Source organism: Plecotus auritus, assembly GCF_963455305.1.
Source record: "Plecotus auritus genome assembly, chromosome: 15".
Classification (NCBI taxonomy): domain Eukaryota; kingdom Metazoa; phylum Chordata; class Mammalia; order Chiroptera; family Vespertilionidae; genus Plecotus; species Plecotus auritus.
The window spans coordinates 9,504,478-9,525,850 of NC_137781.1; the positions used below are offsets into that span (position 1 = coordinate 9,504,478).

The window sequence follows — 21,373 nt, forward strand, 5'->3', positions numbered from 1 at the left end:
GCCGCTCAGCCACTGGGCCACGCCGGCTGGGCCATTGACCATTTTCAAAGCTCTCATTTTCCTTATCACTCTGCAAGTACATTTTGGTTTCCTCGCCCAGAAAATTTCAGAACCTCCTCTGATGTCTACTGACCATTGTACATCCAGAAACACAGGGATTCTGGTCCCCTTCTAGAGTCCTAACGGTCTCACTACTCATTACTAATTACTTTTATCAGGGTTGTTTACTGGTAGAGTCAGAGAAATGCAACGTAAATTTGTGGAGTGGCCACTTCCAGCAGAATGAATGATAGAGCCATAGCATAGAAGGAGCCTCTGGTATATTTGAGACAGTGTCGTTCACGTTGCTATTGCAGTGGTCAGGAGAGCCACCTGTAAATGTTGAACATGGCTGGGTTCCACAAGGGCATCAAAACCTCTTAAAAGGGCCCTACCTGCTTTGGCTCAGTGGATAGAGCATTGGCCTGCAAACCAAAGGGTCCCGGGTTCGATTCCGGTCAAGGGCACGTATCTTGATTGTAGGCTCCTCCCCGGCCCGGACCCTGTTCAGGGCACATGCAGGAGGCAACCAATGGATGTGTCTTCTCTCTCATCCATGTTTCTCTCTGTCTCTCCCTTGCTCTTCTACTCTTTCTGAAAATGAATGGAAAAATATCCTCTGGTGAGGATTTAAAAAAAAAAATCTCTAAAAGGAATTGTTGCATTAGATAGAATGAGAAGCAGTGAGACTTGCATAGCTCAAGTAGAAATCTGGAAAAGACTTTAAGGGGGAAAAATTCTAGTAAATGGCCCTGCTACCTAGAGGAACCACTCTTCCTTGCCAGGGAAGCTTGAATTACCTGCCTGGCCCTTTAAGCATTTTCATGTACAAATCAAACACAGATGGCCCATTACGTTTATGACCTCCTGTCAATTACTCTAGATGGAGCATGCATTAATTATTGAAATATTTTCATAGTATACCAGTTTTTAGTGGTTACATTGCCACAGATAATTTCAACTTTCTGATTGGAAGCCAGTCTAAGCAATTTTATTTACGAGAATTAATCTCTTGAATGTAGTAAAAACTACAAATGCAGTAGTAGGTGTGTGTGTGTGTTTTTCCATTTAACAAAGCCAGCCTAGAAATCCCGGCCTCTATCCTTGGAAGTCAGCGTTGCACACAATACATAAACTCTGCCAAAATCTATTACAATTGTAGTAAATTTTGATTACTGGAGTTGTTATTTATGTCTCGAAGATAAAGATAATATTGGGAATAGCCCTCTTCTATTCGATGTATAAATTACATCTATAAAATACCTTGTTTTATAAACAGTGAAATAAAAGCAGGCCAAACTTGGTTAAAGCTTCAAATGGTTGCATCTACTTTAGCTCAAGTCAATAAACACTTCAGACCATCGGAAAGTCCACGGAGTGTTCAGACTTAACCGTGCCTCTGGTTCCCGTCTGACAGGGTCCGCACGATCCCGGGCCATTTAGCTGTCAGAGAGCCAGAGAACAGACCACTCGAATGAAGTCAGCACGTTGAGGAAACTTCCAGAAGGACGGGTATTTCCTGTCGCTCTGGAAGGAAGCTGTTCATTCCACAAGTATTAATTCGGCACCTACTGTGCTCGGGGAACGTTCTTGGGTATCTGGAGTGCATTGGGGAGCGAAGCAAAGGCTTTGCTCCCGCCATAGAGTCTAACAGCATCGATGGCCTCCTTTAACCATGTCTGCACCGAGAGAGAAGCCAAAGCTCAGAGGGGTGAGGTCACCTACCTGGGGTCACCTAGTGAGAAAACAGGAAAGCAGGGTAAGAACTCAGGCCGTCAGAGGCCATATTGTTTTAAATATATGTATATATTTATAATTGATTTCAGAGAGGAAGAGAGAGGTAGAAACATCAATGATGAGAGAGATTCAAGGATCGGCTGCCTCCTGCACGCCCCCTCCTGGGGATCGAGCCCACGACCCCGGGCATGTGCCCCTGACCAGGAATGGAACCCTGACTTCCTGGTTCATAGGTCGACACTCAACCACTGAGCCACACTGGCTGGGCCAGAGACCATATTCTTAACCCACCATCTCTCTTGTGCCTTCACTGTTGCCAACTCACCTCTTCCTGGCTCAGTGGCCCGCTACTCTGAGTCCTTGAGCAGTTAACATATTTACATGGAGTTAGCTGGACTTTCTTCAGTAGAAGGCTCCAGTTAGGCAGAGTAACCCTAAAAACAAAAATCGTTGCCTATATCTCTTCTCTCAGGAATTCACTATAGCCCTGACCGGTTTGGCTCAGTGGATAGGGCGTCGGCCTGCAGACTGGAGGGTCCCAGGTTCGATTCCAGTCAAGGGCACATACCTTGGTTGCAGGCACATCCCCAGTGGGAGGTGTGCAGGAGGCAACTGATCCATATTTCTCTCCCATCGATGTTTCTAACTACCCCTCTCCCTTCCTCTCTGTAAAAAATCAATAAAATATATATTTAAAAAAAAAAAAAAGAATTCACTATAGCCCTAGCTGGTTTGGCTCAGTGGATAGAGCGTCGGCCTGCAGACCAAAGGGTCCTGGGTTTGATTCTGGTCAAGGGCACGTACCTTGGTTGCGGGCACATCCCCAGTGGGAGGTGTGCAGGAGGCAGCTGATCCATGTTTCTCTCCCATCGATGTTTCTAACTATCCCTCTCCCTTCCTCTCTGTAAAAAATCAATAAAATATATATTTAAAAAAAAAAAGAATTCACTATAGCCCTAGCTGGTTTGGCTCAGTGGATAGAGCATCGGCCTGCAGACCAAAGGGTCCTGGGTTCGATTCCGGTCAAGGGCACGTATCTTGGTTGTAGGCTCCTCCCCAGCCCGGGCCCTGGTTGGGGCTCATACAGGAGGCAACCAATCAATGTGTCTCTCTCACGTCAAAGTTTCTCTCTATCTTTCCCCCTCTTCTACTCTCCCTAAAAAATCAATGGGAAAATATCCTTAGGTGGGGATTCACCAAAAAAAGAAAAAAAAAAAAGAAAAAAGAATTCACTATAGAAGAATGTTTAGGCAAAGATGGGACGAATGAGATTAGCATCATGGGAATGCTGATGTCACAGCCCAGCATAAGGTGGCCCTGGAGGCGGCGGGCAGTCCACACGCAGTCATTGGCTTCTTTCTCCAGCCAAAGCCCAACAGGTCTGGAAGACGCTAATCCTGGCGAGGGCTGGTGGCTGGCTGTGCTCACCTGCCGAGTGGCAGCTGAGGCTGGACAGAAGGTGCCCCCCAACCAGAATCGTGGCGATTCAGCACATGTACAAGGTGGAAACCATTAGCGATAGAGCCTTTACGCCGTGGACCCATCACAGATACTCATAACGAACTCTGCGAATGGGGAGGATCCAGATAAAACTCAATGCCACATTCGTTAAGTGCTGTCAGTTAATTATAGATGTTCATTTGACCCAATTAAAAGGTAATGGATTGCCCGGCCCGCGTGGCTCAGTGGTTGGGCATTGACCTATGAACTAGGAGGTCATGGTTCGATTCCCGGTCAGGGCACGTACCCAGGTTGTGGGCTCGATCCCCAGTGTGGGGCGTGCAGGAGGCAGCCGATCCATGATTCTCTTTCATTGTTGATGTTTCTCTCTCTCTCCCTCTCCCTTCCTCTCTGAAATCAGTAAGATATATATTTTTTAAAGTAATGTATTTTTCTACACTAATAATAAAAACCTCTCAAGTTTCTTTAGCTCGTCACACTCTTTAAAGCCTTTTTTCTCCTGGTGAAAGAGAGAGGGTCAGAAACCTCAGATGACCTGGCTGAAGCCACATCACATTGGACTAGAACAGGGGTGGGCAAACTTTTTGACTCGAGGGCCACAATGGGTTCTTAAACTGGACCGGAGGGCCAGAACAAAAGCATGGATGGAGTGTTTGTGTGAACTAATATAAATTCAAAGTAAAGGAGCGGAGGGGAGAGCAAGAGAACCCTCCGCTCTTTCGGCTCCGCGGGCCGGATAGAACAGCCGAACGAGCCGGATCCGGCCCGCGGGCCGTAGTTTGCCCACGGCTGGACTAGAACAACATAGAACCTGGCCTCACAGAGTCTGAACATGGTTCAGGCTCCTCCTCATTTCATTCTCCCCAAAGAGACAGAGAAGATAAGCTCACGTCCCTGGACCCCTCAGAGCCTGAAGCTCTGGGGCACAGAAAGAGGGCTTGATTCGGGTCAAAAGGAAGTAACCGAGGACACAGAGTCCAAGGGTGTGTTGGTGAGCAGGGCCTGGTGAACATGGACTAGAAATAGGCACATGGGCCCGGCCGGCGTGGCTCCGTGGTTGAGCGTCAACCTATGAACCAGGAGGTCACAGTTCGATTCCCGATCAGGGCCCAGGCCCGGGAGGGAAAGCGTCCATTTCATCTGGGATCCACTAAAGGTTCAGGCAGAGACAAAGACACCTATCTGTGCTGTAATCAGAACCCGAATGATATCACGGCTTGTTGTGCAGGGTCTGAAGCTGGTGGACTTAGGAGGTTGCACAATCGAATGCCCTGGGAGGCCTGAAGAAATAGTCTTGTGCTGACCGAATCGGGAACATCGGCCACAGGACACAGGCGGCTGGTGTGGACCGAGCCATATTTGGAGCTCAGAGTCGAACATCTTGATGCTCAGCGTGCGTTTCGGAGCAGGGTCACCAGGAGCCTCCGGGCACTGAGGAATCCAGACCCCACCCAGGCACCCTGACTCAGGATATCCCCGGGCGATCTCAGTGCAGCAAAGAGCTCTGCGCTACAGCTTCCCTCTCCTACTGTACATTCGACAACAACAGCAAATAATAATAAAGAGCTTGACATAGACTGTTCTTGTTACCCCAGGAGGGGTCCAAGTGAGATCTGTTTCCATCTCCAAATGCTTTTATTTATTTATATATATATATATATATATATATATATATATATATATATATATTAATTGATTTCAGAGAGGTAGGAAGAGGGAGAGAGAAATAGAAATATCCATGATGAGAGAGAATTATGGATCGGCTGTCTCCTGCAAGTCCCCCCTGGGGATGGAGCCCACAACCCAGGCATGTGCCCCTGACTGGAATCGAACCTGGGACCTTTCAATTCGCAGGCCGATGCTCTATCCACCAAGCCAAACCAGCTAGGGCTCCATCTCCAGATTCTTTCCCCATTTAAGGGTCTGGATTCCCCAGCACCCTCTGCTAAACGATCACAACACATCCAGTTAGATGATGTTGAAACTCAACATCCAATGCAGGAGCTATTGTTTCAGGCCTTTCCAAAATGCACCTTCAAACCATCTTGGAATGTAAATGACCATTTGCAACCTTCTAAATGCCCAGTAACTTGGCCAATCCCTTTGGCCATCCCACCTGCTGGTTTTCTTGGCATCAAGATCAGGGGAGTCGGGAGTGTTCATAGGAGCTTCCAACCTGTGTTTGTTTACACCAGGCTCTTTGAGGGGGACGGGGGCAGCTTCTCCCTGTTTTAAATTTTTTTTTAAAATATATTTTATTGATATTTCACAGAGAGGAAGGGAGAGGGACAGAGAGCCAGAAACACTGATGAGAGAGAAACATCGATCAGCCGCCTCCCGCACACCTCCCACTGAGGATGTGCCCGCAACCAAGGCACATGCCCCCGACCGGAACCGAACCCGGGACCCTTCAGTCCGCAGGCCGACGCTCTATCCACTGAGCCAAACCGGTTTCGGCAGCTTCTCCCTGTTTTTAAATGTAATGTGTACTCTCTCCTATCCAGGGGGAGCCCGCCGCCTGGCATCATGGGACAAAGAAAGAAGGAATCTTCCCCGTCTAGCCCAGCGGTCATCACTCAGGTAGGGTCCCTACTGCTACTGTGACCTTGGGTTTTGTAGTCCATTCGGAGAAATTTTAGGGAAATAAAATTACTTGCAAGTCAGCCATCCTGACAAGTTCAAGGTTCCTGTCCATGTCAAGTTAAGGCTACATCTGGGTTTGCCTTTGAACATACCTTAAGCCTATGTCCTACACACTTGTTCAGTATTGCTGAAGACTTCAGCACATTTTCATGCCCACATAATATCGCACTATTGAGTCGCTGTGTGTATGCACTCAATCTACTCTTGGACATAGAGTTGGCGTCCAGTTATTCGTGATTAGAAATAAATGCTCAAGGCCAACATTGGAGGCGTTAGCGGTTCAATCCCAACATTTGACAGTTCTTCTGAAAGGAAAAGGAAAGCTGGCGCATTCAGCAGGCCTTTTCATTGTGTTGATAGTTTCCTTTGCAAAACTTCTAGTTCAGTGTGGTCTCGTTTGTTTGTTTGCTTCCCCTTCTCGAGGAGATGTGGCAGGAAAAATACTGCTGAGAGAAATGGCAGAGATTGTACTGCCTATGTTTTCTTCTAGTGGTTTTATGGTTTTGAGTCTTACATTTAAGCCTTTAAACCATTTTGCGTTTATTGTTGGATATGATGTAAGAATGTGGTTTAGGTTCCTTTTTTTGCATGTATCTGCCCATTATTTATCGAATGGACTGCCTTTTCTCCATTGTCCATTCTTGCCTCCTTGGTCACAGGTTAATTGACCATAAAGGCATGGGTCTACTTCTGGGCTGTCTGTTCTGTTCCATTGATCTGTGTGTCTGTTCTTATGCCAGTCCCTTGCTGTTTGGGTTATGGAGACCTTTTTATAATTTGATATTAGGTAGCGCCATATTTTCAACTCTGTTCTTCTTTCTCAAGATTGTTGTGGCTCTTCGTGGTCTTTTTGTAGCTCCATATAAATTTTTGGATCATTTGTTATAGTTCTGTGAAAAACGCCATGGGACTTTTGATAGGAATTACACTGAATCTTTAGATTGCTTTGGGTAGAACTGGTATTTAAATTATGTTGATTCTTCCTATCCATGAGCATAGTATATGTTTCTATTTATTTGTATCTTCTTCAATTTCTTTCTTTAATATCTTATAATTTTCCAAGTACAGGTCCTTTACCCCCTTAGTTAAATTTATTCCTAGGTATTTTATAGTTTTGATGCAATTGTAAATGGGATTGTTTTCTTAGACTTTTCTTTTTTTAAATACACACACACACACACACACACACACATATACATACATATATATATTTTGTTGTTGCTGTTGTTGATTTCAGAGAGGGAGAGAGAGGTAGAAACATCAATGATGAGAGAGAATCATTGATTGGCTGCCCTCTGCATGCTCCACACTGAGGATTGAGCCTACAACCCAGGCATGTGCCCTGACCTGGAATCGAACCGTGACCTCCCAGTTCATAGGTCAATGCTCAACCACTGAGCCACGCCGGCTGGGCATTAGTTAGACTTTTCAATGGTTCATTATCACTGTATAAAAATGCAACCAATTTCTGAACATTAATTTTGTATCCTGCTACTTTACTGAGTTCATTTATCAGTTCTGATAGTGTTCTTTGGTGGAACCTTTGGGGTTCTCTATATACAGTATCATGTCATCTGCAACTAGTAACATTTTTCTTCTTTGGGAAAGGCACTTTGGATGGTCTTTAACTTCTTAGAGGAAAAAAAAGGCAAAATTTTTAACAAATAGGAGTGGCAGAGTGGCATGGAGATTTGAGTAGAGTAGAGAAGAAGTATAATCAGACATTCTGGTAGGACTTCCACTTAAAATTTAAGATGCTAGATAATTTGGCAGTAACTAGTAAAACATAAAACATGCATGCCCAGCACTTTCACTGTACGATCCATGCTAGAAAAATGCTCATTGCAGGTGAATGTTATGCATGTTATGAACATGAATGTGTGAGAAATGTTCGCGTACATAAGAAAGTATGTACAAGGCTACGCTCTGCAGTGCTGTGGATACAAACAAAAATGTGGACCGAGTCTCCATGACTATGTATGACGGTAACTCGGTGAGCTCTGGTATGGCTGTGCCGTGGGAAATGCTCGAAGCAGTTAGAGGGCATGGGGTGCGTGTAGCTCTTCCTGCTGACAAGGTGAGCTCTCCCACACACTGATGAGGACAAACAGCAAGTGCACACATACGTCCAACAAGACACATGGCTTAGAGCAGCAGTCGCCAGCCTTTCGGACCTCACGGACCACAGTGGGCGACCGCTGGTTTAGAGGTTTGTTCAGACAAAAAGAGGACTGGAAAGATGCACACCTTTGCTAACGTAGGTCGTAGTGCGGAAGGTGGAAAGCAACTGAGGGGGCAAGCAGGGCATGAGCCTTATCTTCTAATACTTGTATGTTTACACTAGTAGCCCTGCACACGAATCTGCGCGTCAGTAGCTCTCTGTGGGGCCTGGCCACTCCGCGCCCGCTGCCCAGAGACTCTCCACGGCCCAGAGGCCCATCTGTGCCCGGCCTGGCCAGAGGCCCTTCGCGGCCAGGGTGGAACTCCTGCCTCATCGCTGCGGTGACGAAGCAAGCATTCCGCCAGGCCGTGCACGCTGCCCGCTCTCAGAGGCCGCCCCCCCGGGACTGGGGGACTCTGGCGGGGCTGAGAGGACTGGGCGCTGCCATCTTTGCGATGGAGTGATGGTTAATTTGCATATTACCCTTTTATTAGATAGGATGGAGACTAAGTCTTGGGTCATTGATTTGCGTTTCAAAATGTATTTGAAAATCTGAAATTCCTTGGTCCTAAGGAATTATTTTTTTCAAATATCATATCTTTTATCAAGACATCTTTCCTCTAAAATAATTTATTTTTTAAAGTCAATGAGGTGTTGGTTAATCCAGGAGTTAATGGTTGAATAGTGATAGATAATGGATGGATGAATAAATGACAGATAGGAAGATAGATATACTGACAGATAGATAGGCATATAGGTGGGTGGATGGATGGATAGATGGTAGATGGATGGATGGATAGATAGACAGACAGATAGGCAGATAGACATATAGGTGGACGGATAGTTGGATAGATGATAGATAGATAGATAGATAGATAGATAGATAGATAGATAGGCAGATAGACATATGGATGGATGGATAGATGGATGGGTGGGTGGATGATATATAGATAGACAAGCAAACCTCCCATTGACTAATCTCCATTAGAGGTATCAATTGTATGCAGGATTACCAAGGCAATTTTGTTCGATATAACTGTGCATCTCCCACAGCTTAATGATGTGGCAAAATATCAAATGGCAAAGCACTGAATCACAAGGCAGGAACATCCCTGCGCACGGCATCAGTTAAAAGGGAGTGTGAAACAGCATATCTGCCTGAGGTGAGAACCTTGAATGGAGCTGATTTAAAATCAAAACGAAATAATCTCGATTGGAATTTATTCCCTGAAATACTCTTCTAGGTTCTGAAACAAATGAAAGCAAATTATTTTCCAAATTAGAAATCACGTTGCTCAGCCAGCATGGCTCAGTGCCTGAGCATCGATCTATGAACCAGGAGGTCATAGTTTGATTCCCGGTCAGGGGGTCCCCATTGTGGGGCGTGCAGGAGGCAGCTGATCCATGATTCTCTCTCATCATTGATGTTTCTCTCTCTCCCTCTCCTTTCCTCTCTGCAATCAATAAAAAATATATTTAAAAATAAAAATAAATAAATTAGAAACCACGTCTGTAGTCTCTTGTATCAGGTTCAGTTTTAGAGGACAAGGTAGAGCTAATGTGATTTTCATCTGGTTTAGCAGATAGTGATTATGGCAAGATCTTCTTTGTTCCCTTAGGACCTTTTCACTTAAGAACCTGATGGTGTTGGGGTCAAGTGTTACAAGAGGGACTCTAGCACATGACAGAAAAGAAAATATTAACCCACTGTGTAGTCAAGAGCTGGATTAATCTTTGAAGCAATTGAACAGAGAATTGGAACATGAACCCTAGGAAACAGGTCAAATAGTTTGAAAAAGGCCCCAAATATGTCTACTTGTAACGGGCCACTTTGGTGAATTTTTAGTTCTTTGAGTCACGTTGTTTTAACTCCTTAATTCAGGAGCAAGTTTTAATGTAAGTCTTTTTATTTTTTCATGTGTTTTAAAAGTTAACAACCACTGGCCCAGCAGGCGTGGCTCTGTGGTTGAGCGTTGACCTATGAACTTGAAGGTCACAGTTCGATTCCCGGTCAGGGCACATGCTCCGGTTGGAGGCTCGATCCGCAGTGTGGGATGTGCAGGAGGCAGCCAATCCATGATTCTCTCTCATCGTTGATGTTTCTTTCTCTCTCCCCCTCTCCGTTCCTCTCTGAAATCAATAAAAATATTTTTAAAAAATAGAAGTAACAGCCACTGAACAGGGCTTTTCAAATAGATAGGAATTTTGTTCATCTGAAGTTGAAGACAGTCTTCCTGAGCATGTGAGAGCCACTCTGGGAAAAGAGTGATTAATGAATAACTTTGCAGTGAAAAGGCCTTGAAAACTCCCTCTCTAAACATTAGATCTGTGCTTTCTTTCTGAAATACATTAACAGCCTCCAGGGGGCTTGGAGATGCTGGCGACCCTGTGGGCAGACTTCAGAAGTCCCTGACGTCTCAAAGCACATGTGCGCACGCTCCACCCTCCCCATCCCTGTCCTGCTCTCGACCACCCCCACCCCCATCCCCAGCCAATGTTTGGAGAGCATGTAGACTGGAGTTCTCCCAGAGAGAAAGATTGATAAAGCAGAGCAATCGCAGTTATTTCCTATGCATGAAATTGATTAAATGCTTCACTAAATGGCTTATAAATTCGCTTCTCATATTTCTGTCACCCACTGAAAAGATTACAGAAACCCCGCATATAACCATGTTGTATACAATACCAAATTACAAAAGGTTGTAAAAACTAATGTTTTGTTTAAAGTTTTGAGCAGGACCATATGCCTCCAGTGACCTTGAGTGAGCTATTTTAATTCAAAACATTTCAAAGAATGGGAAGGGGAGAAATAGCCAACTGCGGAGCGAGCCAGATGAGTGGCGGGTAGACCAGCTAGCCCTAGTGAACTGCTCTTTCACACAAGGGTGTGGAGTCCGCTCGTAGCACTGTCTTCTGTCTCCGAAGTTGGGAGCAGATGTGATGCCCACAAAGATACATTTACAGAAGAGATGAGAAAAGGGCTTCAAGACCTTCCCAAGTCTAGTCTGCTCCATTATTTTTAGTGCAGAGACACATCCTCATGAGTTCCAAGTCTTGCGCAGACTTGTAGGACAATGTGGAAAAGATGACAGCCTGACCGGCGTGGCTCCGTGGTTGAGCGTTGACCTAAGAACCAGGAGGTCACAGTTTGATTCTCAGTCAGGGCACATGCCCGGGTTGTGGGCTCGATCCCCATTGTGGGGTGTGCAGGAGACAGCCCCTCAATGAGTCTCTTTCATCATTGATATTTCTATCTCTCCCTCTCCCTTCTCAGAAATCAATAAAAATATATTTTAAAAAAAAAGAAAAGATGACAAATATTAGCACGGGTTGGTGGGGTTGGTTTATTTTTAGGTTGTTTTGTTTGTTTATTTTTAATCTTGACACATCTTTCTTTTTGTCTCAGCCTTCCAAGCCTTGTGCAACAATCAGGGAATATTTTAGCAAAGAGGTGATTTATAGGCAAACATGTGACCTACAGATGTTACTGGGGAAGCTAATCCCTTTCTTAGCATGGCCTTAAAAGTGCCTTCACTGCTCCGGGGAAAATGATATTCCCTCATAACATTTATAAGACATCATGTCCCCAGCAAGAATCAACATTTGGCGTTAACACACAGCCCTGGCGAACACTTCAAGAGGAGAGTTTTACAACATAGGATGTGCTTAAGATGCGACTGGCCTGACCTCTGTAGTTCATGCCCCCAACGTCCTATCACCTTCGGGATTAGCCAATGAGGAAAGCAAGATGCTGCGCCAGCCACGGCCCCCTGGGACCCAGGGCAGTGAGCCTACCCAGGGCAATGCCGTCAGTGGGCAGCGAGAGTTTCCCACATCAGCCTAGGCACACGTCTGCTTCCGGGAGGGGTTCTCGGTCCACGCAAGGAGTCGCAATGACAACATCTCTCGTTTGTGAAAATACAATGTAATCTCACTAGTAAAATCCAGGTTTTTTTTTAATCAGTACCTGTTCTGGGAGATCTGCCAACAATTCAGGGATGATTTAACCAGACCATCAACAGCTGGACAATTTATTTAACTCTTTGGTGATGTTACATGAACCTCCTAGATGGCTTCAAGCCACCACATAATTAATGTTGATGCCAGACATGGAGGGTTTCACAAATCATAACAAAGAAAGACATTCCTTATTATGTAACATATAGAATAAACTAGCATCGACCCACCGGTGTGTGTCAGCTTAAAAGATTTGAATCCCTGTTTCCTAAAGCGTACTGCTCAGAACACTAGTTCTGCAAGGTTATTGTGTGTGTGTGTGTGTGTGTGTGTGTACACACACATATATATATATGTGTGTACACACACACACACACAATATATATATATATATATATATATATATATATATGTACACACACACACACACACACACACACACATACACTAGAGGCCCAGTGCACAAAATTCGTGCAAGGTGCTCGGCCCTCGCAGCCCCGGCTTCGTCCGGAAGGACGTCTGGAAGGTCGTTCGGCTCTTCGGTCTAATTAGCATATTACATTTTTATTATAGATTTTTTTATTGATTTCAGAGAGGAAGTGAGAGGGAGAGAGAGGCAGAAACATCAATGATGAGAGAGAATCATTGATCGGCTGCCTCCTGCACACCCCCCCATTGGGGATCAAAACCTGGACATGTGCCCTGACTGGGAATCCAACCGGCAACCTTTCAGGGCAGGGACGACGCCCAGCCAGCTGAGCCACACCCTCATTTAATTTTTTATGTAAACCATTTGCACAGTTCAGCCTCTTAGCTTGGATGAGTGACAAATGACCCACTAGCAACTCCAAGGAGATGGAGGGTAACGCTGAGTTGCAACCTTTTGGCAAAGGTCTTTGCTCTCCGGCCTTGGTTCCCCAACTGGAGGATGCGCCAGAAGCACGCGGAGGCTGTGTTCGAACACGGATCTCTGAGCCTCACCCCCAGTGGGTCCCCTGCCGCCGGTCTGGGCTGAGGCTCGAGAAATCGCCTTCCTCCTAGAACCTCCCAGGGATGTGGAGCCTCCTGGTCTGGGACCCACTCGGGGGGTTCCCGTGTCCACCAGCTCCCTCACCTGCTCGATCAAAGCTACCAACACAACCGACAGCCCTGCCCCAGAGCGCTCAGGGGAGCTTCCAAGAAGGAGACTCGGGAATCTGTATTTGTCTTGTTTTGTTTTAATTCTCACCTGAGGGTATATTTTCCATTGATTTTTAGGGAGAGTGGAAGAGAGAGGGAAAGTTAGAGAAACATCGATGTGAGAGAAACACATCGATTGGTTGCCTCCTGCACAAGCCCCGACCAGGGCCCCGGGCTGGGGAGGAGCCTGCAATCAAGGTACGTGCCCTTGACCGGAATCGAACCCGGGACACTTCAGTCCGCAGGCTGATGCTCTATCCACTGGGCCAAACCAGCCAGGGCGGGAATCTCTATTTTTAATAAACGCCCCAAGCGATTCCAAGCAGCCAGGACTCCTTCAGCCTGAGACACAGCGCTCACCTTGCGGATCAGGGCCTGGGACCCCTGCCTGCCTCTGAGTCCAGGAGTCTCCCGACTCAAGGCCTCTTCAAAGGGCCCGGAGGCTGGGCCCCGTGCATGCCCCATCCAATAACTTGTTGGGTAATTGGCATATTGATTGCTAGTGTCATCATGTTTTAGTAGATATAAACCCCTCACTCTAGGACATGGCCCCCGACAATCCAGAGAGTCATTGTTTATTCATCACGACTCCCAAACCGGCCCTTGTCAGTTTCTGCTGCGGGGCCGGCAGATAAGAATCAGCAGGTCATTGGACGCACACATTCTTAACATGACTGACCCATGACATCTCCCAGGGCAGCCAGGGGCCTGCCATTCCAGGACAAAGCTTCTCTTTCTTCCTCCTTATCTGGCCCCAGATGACTTGGAGGTTTTTATTAACTCATTAATGACTGAAGATGTCATTAGAGCTAGTGGAAGGGTTTGCTGTGTGTGTTTTTTATTTTCTTTTTTTTTTTTAAGTGGGGATAAGTGTACAATTTGTTCATGGAGGGAGGAGCTGAGCTCACTGCTGAAATGGCTAAGACAACGCCAGGGTAGACAGAGACTCTGTTCTGTTATTACAGTTTCAAGTCTGCTGGACAAGTGCTGGGGTGCAGACTGCAGACAGAAATACCACGTTGCTTCCGAAATACGTTGGGTGAGAAAGACGGGGCAATTCAAGGAGGAAATAGAAATAGCAACCCAGAAAATTCAGCAATTCCTATTGTGTCGGGGGCCCAATCTTTTCAACCAAACAGCTAAATTAAAAAAAAAAAAAAAGTTTTGGTTTTTTTTTGGAATTAGGCTATGAAATCTCTAAGTGTTTCTTAACCTGCACATTCATTAAGCCGCAGCTTGCTTCTGCCTGCCTTTAATTTTCACATCTGCAGAATTGCTTTTAAAAATCAAATTAGACCTTTTGAAGGCACTTGAATGGCAACAACCTTATGTTTTTTTATTTACTCTGGGGTCTCAGGCTTTTCATCCGGGCTGTGTGTCCAATTAATGGCATCTCTCAAGGAGCACCGAGCCTTCTGGAAACCTGAGGATCGAAAAAGCAAGCAGACTATTTTCATTAGAAGTGACTGGCTTGAGAATAGGCTGCAGAGGAAATGTTCAATAATTATGATAACTTTTTTAGATGAGATCACACAGAAACGTCAGTCACAGAAGGTGTTTTTCATTGCAAGCGAGTCTTTGAGGTCCTGCTGCAGCCGATTCCTTTTTGGGGTTCAGCCCCGGGCATGTCAGAAGGCTTGCTCGGAGAGTGGGTTTACACTGATTTTATCAGACGGCCTAATTCACTTGGCAGAGAAAACGTCTCTTATGAGATGTATCTCCCGTGTTAGTTAGTGTTTGCGAAATTTTACTATTGTCAAAACACATTATAAATGAAGGGATCCTCATAATACGTGGCGAAACCCCTCCCTGGGAGAGGATATTGCTGTCTGAGAACCCAAAAAGATTTTTGCCCAAGGAAATTGCCGTTAGTCAACTATGACCAAGATTTAAATGTGCTTGAAGCCCGCTTTTATTCTTTAAAAAGCCACCTAAGTATATTCTGTCTGTATTTGCCTGGTAGAGAATTTTGTTCATTACATACTATGTTTAACAGAATAGTTAGTGAATATCTGCAGACTAATTAAATACAGGAATTCTTCCTAATTCAGTAATAATGGCATTAAAGGCTTTGGTTGTTGTGTGTGTGTTTTTACCTTTCTGTATATGATGCCAAACACCCAGATAAAACCTGGGAGAAAACAGTCAAAAACCCAGATGTTTTCAAAGATCCAGATGTATGGTGTCAAGTAAACAAAACATCAAGGATTTTTACTAATTTTTTCCCTTTCCAGCCAGATGTTTGGTGTCATATAAACACAGTCTTAATCTGTTCCGTCATAATCACAATGTTCTTTAATGTCATTTGCCAATATTTGAATTCCTTCTCCACCAAATATCTCTAAAAATCCTTCTGTTTAATTCATCCCCAGGGGCGGGGGAAGGACTAAGTTTTTTTTTTTTTTCCCAGAAACAAAAAATAGAATGCCCAGCAGACTCATACCACGAGAACACCAGCTAAGATGGTGCCCACATCTTTAGGTTGAAACACACTTCCTATCAGTGGTTTTATTTATTTTTATTATTTTTTAAAAATATATTTTTATTGATTTCAGAGAGGCAGGGAGAGGGAGAGAGACAGATAGAAACAGCAATGATGAGAGAGAATCATGGATCGGCTGCCTCCTGCATGCCCCCTACTGGGGATCGAGCCCACAACCTAGGCATGTGCCCTGACCGGGAATCAAACTATGACCTCTTGAGTCTCTCCCATTGGTTCATAGGTCGACGCTCAACCACTGAGCCACACTGGCCAGGCCTATCAGTGGTTTCAAATGGCGAAAGATAGTTCAACTTCAAGGTTTGAAATGGCAACTCCATTTTCATTGACAGGCACGTGCTAATTTCAGTTCTAGTAATTAGTTTCGGAGAGTAGCAGGCTAGGGAGTGTGAGTGAGGGCCAGCTTCTCAATGGGTTTTTTCCCAACTCACTCCCTTATTACTAAGTCCCACGAAAGGTGGCTTGACCTTTTAGGAACCCTTTCTGCTCTGTTGACTCTGGGTGTGCAAAGGCACTGACCTGAGAGTTTCAGTGCTGGATGTTGGGTCCTAGCACCTCCATTTTCTAACCGTGTGGCCTTGAGCTAGTCACTGACGCTCTGAATCTCTGTGTCGTCTTCTTTAAAATGGGTCTAATGAACGAATGCTCCTGACCCAGCTCACCTGAGGATGTGATGAAAAGAACTTCGGAATGGCAAATGGCTGCCAATATAAAGTCCTCATTAATATGCAAAATATTTTTATCCATTTTATGCATAATTAATATCTAAACGTTCCTATGTAAAAGCATCCTTAGTGCTAATATGAAATCCAGGGCCCAATAGAGAGAGTCACACTCAAAAAGATCTGGTCAAATACTGTTTACAGATTATACACAGGAATGACTGTACCGGTCATCATTGGGTGTGTAAACCAATTCTCCCTTGTACTCCTGTGCCCTCTGTTCTTCACCTCGCTGAGAGAAGAAATAGTTTAGGGGTGCTCTCTTTATGGTAACTAAACAGACTGACCATACAGCCCATTGATTGGGTCTTTATCACAATAAAGCACTTCCGCCAGTTTAGACTCATTCTTTCGGCCAACTGGTAGACTTAACCTGCATACCCTCACACACTCCTCCGGCCAACGGTAGAGACTCAAGCCTTCGCACACAGCAATTTTGTGGCTCCAAAATATTCAAAGAGACCTGGTGATTTCTATCAAGGGAGTTTGCTTTCGAGCTTTTTTTTTGCTTTTAGTAAAATGTGCATCCTGGGAGATTGTCGTCCAAGAGCAGGCCAATTTTCCACCTCGTAATGTCAGAGTTTCTAATGAGAAATCAACTCATGGACTTGTAAAATGCTAACACTAAAGACCATTCAAGCCCTAGCCGGTGTTGCCAAGTGGATAGAGCATTGGCCTGCAGACTGAAGGGTCCTTGGTTTGATTCTGGTCAAGGGCACGTATCTCGGTTGCAAGCTTTTTTTTTTTTAAATATACTTTATTGATTTTTTTTACAGAGAGGAAGGGAGAGGGATAGAGAGTTAGAAATATCGATGAGAGAGAAACATCGATCATCTGCCTCCTGCACGCCCCCCACTGGGGATGTGCCCGCAACCAAGGTACATGCCCTTGACTGGATTTGAACCTGGGACCCTTGAATCCGCAGGCCGACGCTCTATCCACTGAGCCAAACCGGTCAGGGCTCGGTTGCAGGCTTGATCCCTGGCTCTGGTCGGGGTGCGTGCAGGAGGCAGCCAATCAGTGTGTCTCTCTCACATCGATGTTTCTCTCCGTCTCTCCCTCTCCCTTCACTCTCTCTAAGAATCAATGGGAAAATATCCTTGGGTGAGGATTAACAACAACAACAAAATCACTCCAGCACTTTATACTTTTTTTTTTTGTCATGTCTCCAAAATTTTTGAAAAACAAAAACCAAAAACACCACAAAACTTTTGAATTCTATTTTTAAGCTATTGAAAGGTTCTCGAAGAACAAAAAAAAGGGAATAAAATTAATGAAAGGTAGGAACCTAGTTTAACTTTTTAAAAATCTGCAACATCAGAAGGCGCCAGCAGTCACAGCCCCCACGTTCAGAAATGTCTTTAAAAGTTTAGTCCCAACTCTTTTCTCAATTACGTGACTGTGGAGGAGATGGGATGAATAACCAAGTTTTAGTTCTTCCAACTTTTCAAAGTCACACATCGCTCATTAGCATGTTGCTCCGTTTGAACACTACTTCCAAGAGCCAGAAATCAATACGAAAGGAAAGAGTAATAATAAAAGGGAAGATTTCTGGCATCGTCACGGCGAAAGGTGTGTGAGCTGGAGGGAAGTACAGTACAGGAGCCCGTGACAAGTCATGATAAATGGATCGTTATAAAATTCATGTTTAGGCAGCACCAGGCCGGGGATAATGCCATTCGTCATGGCAACACTAGGCCGCTAATGAGCCCTCATTGCATATTCATGTCCGTGGCGTTGCTTTGCTCCCTCCCACCCTGAACTTGAGCCTGGAAATACCTCCAGCTCCAACGGAAGCTCAGCTGAGGCCTTCTTCTGCTGCTGCTGCTTCTTCTTCTTTTATTTGTTGTGTTTTAGCAATTACACTGTAAAATGCTGCCCAAGATTGATTGCTCTGATCCGCAGTTCAATTGTAAATTAGAATACACATCCCCCCAGGGACACACGGGCCCTATTTGTGATTAAGAAAAAAAGCCCCATCATAGACTAATAGCTAAAGTTCTCTCTCTCTTTTACTTTCAGGCAATTAGCTTGATGAAATGGCCTCTTTTTTGTGTGTGTGTGTCCCTGGAAGTGGAAAGCGATATCATAGTGAAGGATATGATGTTTATTCTATTATCTTCACCTTGCCGGTACGCAGGAATGCACAAGTAACGGCTGCTTTGTCCCGTACGCGTAACTGATTCACACGTGAACTCTTTTCTTAAAGATGCAGGGTGTGCATTCTGAGGCTGGGGTTTACCTCCAGGCAGAGGACTCCCCCACAGGGAGTAGGGAGCGCGGGATTCTGACACTCAAGAGCCACCTGGCTGCTGGGCTGCTGGGTGGATGAGATGACAAAGGACAAATGGCAGCACTCGGGGTCCGTGTCCTGCGGTGACGGTGCCCAGCGCGACGCCAGCTGACCACATGCAGCTCCAGTCTCCTGTGGTTGAGATCAGCCCTACACAGTGGCCTCTACAGCCATTTTTTTTTATTTGTGTTAATCCTCACCCGAGGATATTTTCCCATTGATTTTTACAGAGAGGGGAAGAGAGAGGGAGAGAAACATCGATGTGAGAGAGAAACACATCGATGGGTTGCCTCCTGCACTCGCCCGGCCAGGACTCAGCCCGGGGAGGAGCCTGCAACCGAGGTACGTGCCCTTGACCGGAATCGAACCCGGGACACGGGGACCCTTGGGCCGCAGGCTGACGCTCTGTCCACTGAGCCACACCGGCTAGGGCTACACGGCCATTTTTCAGTGAATTGCAGCACCCCGCCCCCAAAAGTCTTAACTTTTCAACATCCAAAACTTTGATCTCCTGAGCTGACAAGCACACATTCTTGACCTTCCTCCACGCACCAGCTGACGCGGTCGTGACCAGCCAGCCAGTGGCCCAGTCATGTGGACCCGGTGCGTTTCCACCGTGGCTGGTGCTCTTCTTTGGCAATAGTTTATGCCCAAAACATTTGTTTTCTTTTCGTTTGTGAGCATCTCAAGAGTACAAGGACAGAACCGTGTCCCAGTTGGAAAGATAGAAATAGAAAAAAGAAAACAAATGATCTATCCTGGTCTATGTGGCTCTCTGACCCTCTCTCTCTCTCTCTCTCCCTCTCTCTCTCTCTCTCTCTCTGTCTCTCTCTCAGTACTTAGCAAGATGTTGGTTGATGTTCTGATTTCCTGCCCCTCACCAATAACCCAGTTTGCACCACCCCCCCAACCCTTCCTGCGCTTGTGTTGTCTGAATAAATCCAGGCCGCTCCTCTTTACTATGGACTCTATTTGAGTTTCTAGAAAAGCACTTTTATATCAAAGGATCTCACTGATTTCTTAATACTGAACTGCATGTGCATTCTAAAATTTGTTAAGTTTTGAAGTTAATGTTCGAGATAGTCTCTCGTCTGTCACATATAAAATGTGTTTGCATTTCTTCCCAGTGACTCTAGTCACTTCCTGGTTAAAGAAAACCTTTGGGGGAGTTTATTACCTTATCCTGAAAAGCGGTTCTGATGTTAAAAAATGTCCCCAAATAATACAAAACGAGCTATCCAGAAATAGTTTCGGAAAATGGATGGGATGCCTTGCTTGCTAAAAATCAAACATTTTTTTTTACCAGTCTTTATTTGGGAGCTGACTTCCTCTTTAATTTTTACAACTGTGAACTGCTGTGTAAATGATCAATCTGCGACATAATTAGAAGTGTTTGACTGTCTGGCTGCCACCTTGCTGCCATCTTTGAAATAAGCTTGCAAGTGACTTTGAGCCTAGGGAAACATCTTCCACATTTACAGCACTTACTTGTCACATTTTTTTTTAAATATATTTTTATTGATTTCAGAGAGGAAAAGAGAGGGAGAGAAAGACAGAAACATCAATGATGAGAGAGAATCACTGATCGGCTGCCCCCTGCACGTCCCCCCACTGGAGACCGAGCCCGCAACCCAGGCATGTGCCCTTGGCCAGAATTGAACCAGGACCCTTCAGTCCACAGGCCAACACTCCATCCACTGAGCCACACCAGCCAGGGCTACTGGTCACATTTTTGAAAAGCACGTTTGTCCTATACCAGTAATGCCCCCTGTTCACAGAGGGCTTCCTAATTTTGGAAGCTTTCTTTTCTTTTTTTCTTTTTTTATTGTTTTAATTCTTGCCCAAGGATGTTTTTCCATTGATTTTTAGAGAGAGTGGAAGAGAGGGAAAGACAGACAGAAACATTGATGTGAGAGAAACACATCGATTGGTTGCCCCCTGCATGCACCCCAACCAGGGCCCTGGCAGGGGAGGAGCCTGCAACTGAGGCTCCTTGACCGGAATCGAACCCGGGACCCTTTGTCTGCAGGCTGAAGCTCTATCCACTGAGCCACACCGGCCAGGGCTGGAAGCTCTTTCATATAAACGACATCATGGAAGTAATCCTATGAGATAAACGAAGCAAATAATTTTATTATCACCCTAAAATGGGGGGAGGGGAGGGCAGGGGATTGAGGCCCAGAAAGGTTAAGTGACTTGCCCAAGGTCACACATCGGTGAGCGCCACGTTGAAGCTCGTCCCCGGGCCTGGAGCTCCCAAATTGGAGCTCCTCTGGCAGCCACGCCGCCTCGCCACTGGCTACACATTCGCCATGAGCAGCAGCTCTCCAGGATCTCACAGCCTCACCACACACAGGGCTGGTGATGTGTCTTTATACCTGGGCAGGACTGACGTTTGAGTGTATAGACACACACACACACACACACACACACACACACACACACACACATTGTTAAAAACCTACAAAGAGCCCAGCTGGCGTGGCTCAGTGGTTGAGTGTCAATCTATGAACCAGGAGGTCATGGTTTGATTCCCGGTCAGGGCACATGCCGGAGTTATTGGTTTGATTCCCCGGTGTGGGGCATGCGGGAGGCAGCCAATCAGTGATTCTTTCTCATCATTGATGTTTCTATCTCTCTCTCCCTCTCCCTTCCTCTCTCTGAAATTATATATATATATG

The 21,373-nt window shown here is 45.5% G+C and overlaps 1 protein-coding gene across 2 annotated transcripts in view; it reads left to right on the top strand.

Moving 5' to 3' along the window:
* NR2F2 (nuclear receptor subfamily 2 group F member 2) overlaps positions 1–21,373 on the top strand; it is a 224,928-nt gene that overhangs the window by 139,687 nt on the left and 63,868 nt on the right. Inside the window, exon 3 of one of the 2 annotated variants that reach the window (XM_080651828.1) lies at positions 5,742–5,817. The gene's annotated coding sequence lies outside the window, so the exon portion shown is untranslated. Of the gene's footprint in view, positions 1–5,741; positions 5,818–21,373 lie in introns of those variants that run through there. The other variant, XM_080651832.1, reaches the window with a different exon arrangement.